This window comes from Rhagoletis pomonella, unplaced genomic scaffold, assembly GCF_013731165.1.
Source record: "Rhagoletis pomonella isolate Grant_MI unplaced genomic scaffold, Rhpom_1.0 Rhpom_scaffold_00003, whole genome shotgun sequence".
Lineage (NCBI taxonomy): Eukaryota > Metazoa > Arthropoda > Insecta > Diptera > Tephritidae > Rhagoletis > Rhagoletis pomonella.
The window spans coordinates 55,154,178-55,158,948 of record NW_023458557.1 but is presented as its reverse complement, the minus strand read 5'-3'; the positions used below and the strand labels follow the sequence as shown (position 1 = coordinate 55,158,948).

General features: G+C 37.2%; 1 protein-coding gene across 2 annotated transcripts in view; it reads right to left on the bottom strand.

The window, feature by feature from the left end:
• The window catches only part of LOC118735310 (inhibin beta B chain), a 166,431-nt gene that overhangs the window by 23,082 nt on the left and 138,578 nt on the right, over nucleotides 1–4,771 (bottom strand). The window contains exon 1 of one of the 2 annotated variants that reach the window (XM_036464988.1): nucleotides 2,345–2,539. The exons of the other annotated variant lie outside the window; for it this stretch is intronic. The gene's annotated coding sequence lies outside the window, so the exon portion shown is untranslated. Of the gene's footprint in view, nucleotides 1–2,344; nucleotides 2,540–4,771 lie in introns of those variants that run through there. 2 annotated transcript variants of the gene reach the window in all.

The window sequence follows — 4,771 nt, the reverse complement described above, 5'->3', positions numbered from 1 at the left end:
TTTTTTTGGATTAGAACTCTCCGCTTGATTGCGTTGAAGTTTCCGTATAGGGGCTGCCAGCAACGTTTTGACAACAAAAACTCGAAATTCCAGCTGTCCCATAACCGGAGCGTTTCCTTGTTTTTGCAAGATACAATGTATTTTCCATGCATTCACTATGGCCGTATCCAGTGCATTGGTTATAAGTGGCTAGTACCATTTTTTATCCACGAATGCGAATTCTATAGTTGATCATTGCGTTGTCAAATAGATCTACACCACCCATGTTGTGATTGTATTCATATATGGGACGAGGATTCGATATTGCCATGTTTTTTTTCTTTCTATCATATCGATTGACTTTGTTTGTTGCATTATGCCCCAAGTGATTGGAAAGAATAGTGACTACAGCATATTTTTTTCGAATGCATGGTCGCTGGATCTCCGAGGAGCTTTTTTGATTTTTTTTTAATATCTATAAGCTCTGCACCACCAGTGCGATTTTCACGCACAGTGCTTGCTGCAAAGTAACCCATTGTGGTTAGTTGAGACATAAGTTTGGAAGATGTGAAAAATTCTCAAAGAAAACGCGGTGTTGGTTTCGCTTGCACGTATCGATGCAGAAGTTGTAACACTATCGACTGTCCAAGACCAAAGCACGTATCTCTGAGAAATTAAGCCCCGTAATAAGGTATAAAAGCAAACAGGTATCCCTCGGCCGATCATAGGCAGACGTATTTATATCCAAATCGAATAGGTCTAGATTTTAGAAACATTTAGTATGAATGCCTGCCTAAATATGCAAATGATCATCGATAGAAAGGTTGTGAGCAAATATGCCGAACTGCATGAACTTTTTTTACAGTAGATCATTCAGTGGTGTCACTCTGGCAAATTTATCATTGACATCAAGCTTTCAGTTATCCCAAGCATGGAAATTATCTTAATCCGTTGAATTCTATCGCGGCTTATTACTGACTTTATTATTGAGCTTCCAAGATAAGGACAATTCTACCAGTAACTTCTTATAGATGGAATTGTATTGTAACCAGTAACGAACTAAATTCCGATGAACGTTTGTATACATGGGCGTAGCCAGGTAAGGGCAGGGGTGTGCTCGAGCCCCCCTCCCCCCCCTAACTTTAAAATTTTCCTTGTATATATAACGGGTGATTTTTTAAGAGCTTGATACCTTTTTTTTTAAAAAAAACGCATAAAATATGCAAAATCTCATCGGTTCTTTATTTGAAACGTTAGATTGGTCCATGACATTTACTTTTTGAAGATAATTTCATTTAAATGTTGACCGCGGCTGCGTCTTAGGTGGTCCATTCGGAAAGTCCAATTTTGGGCAACTTTTTCGAGCATTTCGGCCGGAATAGCCCGAATTTCTTCGGAAATGTTGTCTTCCAAAGCTGGAATAGTTGCTGGCTTATTTCTGTAGACTTTAGACTTGACGTAGCCCCACAAAAAATAGTCTAAAGGCGTCAAATCGCATGATCTTGGTGGCCAACTTACCGGTCCATTTCTTGAGATGAATTGTTCTCCGAAGTTTTCCCTCAAAATGGCCATAGAATCGCGAGCTGTGTGGCATGTAGCGCCATCTTGTTGAAACCACATGTCAACCAAGTTCAGTTCTTCCATTTTTGGCAACAAAAAGTTTGTTAGCATCGAACGATAGCGATCGCCATTCACCGTAACGTTGCGTCCAACAGCATCTTTGAAAAAATACGGTCCAATGATTCCACCAGCGTACAAACCACACCAAACAGTGCATTTTTCGGGATGCATGGGCAGTTCTTGAACGGCTTCTGGTTGCTCTTCACTCCAAATGCGGCAATTTTGCTTATTTACGAAGCCATTCAACCAGAAATGAGCCTCATCGCTGAACAAAATTTGTCGATAAAAAAGCGGATTTTCTGCCAACTTTTCTAGGTAATAAAATTCAATGATTTGCAAGCGTTGCTCGTTAGTAAGTCTATTCATGATGAAATGTCAAAGCATACTGAGCATCTTTCTCTTTGACACCATGTCTGAAATCCCACGTGATCTGTCAAATACTAATGCATGAAAATCCTAACCTCAAAAAAATCACCCTTATAAAATAGTGCCCTGAAATGCCAGCTTAATAGGGTCGAGCCCCCCCTAAATTTCATTCTGGCTACGCCGATGTTTGTATATCTTTAGAATATGTGGAAAATGAAATATCGCTGCAATCTATATTTGAATAGTTTTTGTACTCTGCACTAATAAGTCAATCACATCATCGTCAATAAATAGTTCAAAGAGTTTTTAAGGATTTAGTGTTCCTACAATTTTCGAGTAGAGTTGGAAATTATACGACTGTATTCATTTATTTACTTACCCAATTTGTCGAACAAACTTTGGGAAGTTTCTGATGAAGTATCAACAGGCTGTTGCGAAAATTCGTATTTGTAAGACTTACTCCAATTAGCTTTTTCTGCCGTGACTGTTTGCTTTGGAATAGACTCGCTTATTTCGCTTTGATTGATCTTATTATTGTCATTGTATAAACAAAGTATTTCAACTGCTCCGGCAACTTTGCCAGGAATTACCTCGGCTTGATGAGAAAGCAGCTGAACATATTCGTCCAAATCTTCCGTGTCGCTAACTGTATCAGGCGGCAGCAATATCACTTGAACGATATCGGCGTTTTTTATATTACTTACTATTTCATCGTGATCGTCCAATTCATTCATTATGTGTTCTATATCTCTTTGTGATAATATCTTTGCTGGCACTTTAACGAAAATATTTAGTGTTAAGTCCCAACGTTGCATTTGCGCAACGTAAAACTTTAATCAACGAACTTTCCTAAATATTAAAAAAAAAAGTTTTGCTAAATAAATTATTAGACAGTGCAGTAAAACAAAATGTTGATTCCAAGACCATTTTTCTATTTTTGAATCAAAATTATTTTAAATTGATTTTTTAAAAAACCACAAAAAAACTCTCTGAATTCGGATCAATAAGAATATATATGTATAAATCAAAAATTGTTGTGAATATATGTACACAGCATTTTAAGGCAAATAATTTGTGTACAGCTATAATTGTTTTTAAGTTAAATTTCTCTAAATGCTAAAAATATATCCGAAATCCCACACATTGCGCAGACGAAACGTGCCGGGCTTAATGAGTTAAGCAGTTCGAATTTATTTTGCCTTAATATTTTATTAAAAATACCTTTACAAACCTCTTTTCCTTGCTAGCTCCCATTTTTGTTCACTTTTACATCTGACATTTCTCCAATTCTTCGCAAATATAATCGGTGAAACTAGGTCGGACACCGAAAAGTTATCGGTTTAATCTGAGAATTTGTATGGCTAATCTCATTTACTAATTACAGATTAGGGAGTTAAGCTCGAAAATGAGGATAATCTACTTATATTTAAACCTTATAATAATAATAATAATAGATTGGCGCTCACACATATGTTAGTGTTTGGCCGAGCCTCTCCTCCGACTTGTGGCGTGCGCCTTGATGTTGTCACACAAATCGGAGGGACCTAGAGTTTTACGCCGGCTCCGAACGGCGATTGTATTTTTATGAGAAGCTGTTCTTCATGGCAGAAATACACTCAGAGGTTTGCCATTGCCTGCCGAGGGACGACCGCTGTACAGTGGTACCGTAGCAGGTCATTCGAAGAAAATATTGATGTGTCATTTTGACACCATATCTTGTCTAATTACTAACAAACACCCACTCTAACTGGGAATAGAAAAAAAATAATTTTTTAACGCTAAAGCTCCGTGTCAACCGTGGAAAGTGAAGACTTTCCATAAGTGCTTATTATTTCTAAAACTACGCATTATTTTAAGTGAATCGCGGAGACAATTTGGATTAAAAATATTTACTTGTCAGAACTTTTTTGATATGGAGCTGAAAGTATGTAGAATATTCCAAGTACTTGATTTTTTTCTTTAAAGTGTCTTAATAGTAATTTAAATATAATTTTAAATAAGCGGCAGAAAGTATAAAAAACAAGTAAGAAAGTCTAAGTTCGAGCGGAGCCGAACATTAAATACCCGGCGCAGGTACCGCTACATGGTTAGCCGGTGTGTATCAATTTTGAGTAAATTAGCGTCCTTAAATTTCGAAATAGTGAAGTTTCAAGCATTTCTGAAATGCCGTTATATGAAAAGTGGTCGTAATTTTAATTTGATTCCAATAATTTTCAACGTTTTGCTTCTATGTGGTAAGCACAATAATCATACCGAGTTTGGTACAAATTGGTAGAACGGTTGCCAAGATACATATATGTGATCATAAGTGGGCGGTGCCACGCCCATTTTCCAAAACTTTATCATAAACGTATTTCTTGGTAAAGAATTGTTGCAAGCATCAATTTTGAGTAAATTAGCTCTAATATTTACTGATTTATCGAAGATTTCGTATTTCTCCAAATTACCGTTATATGGGAGGTAGGCGTGGTTATTGTCCGATTTTGCCTATTTTCAATACCATCCGTCCTACGCCCGAAAGAGGTGCACGTACCAAGTTTCGTTAATATATCTCAATTTTTACTCGAGTTATCGTGTGCACAGACGGACGGACAGACAGACAGTCACCGCTTAATCGATTTCTCTTTTCATTCTGATCATTTATGTATACATTTGTCTATATCTATCTCGATTCGTTTTGCCTGTTACAAAAAAACCGTTATGTGAACAAAGTTATAATACCCTTGCACGATTGAGAGAAATAGAGATTGCGCCAATCCCGGTACCGCTAATCCGCTCTTTGTGATTTTGACAGAATCAGCCGTGT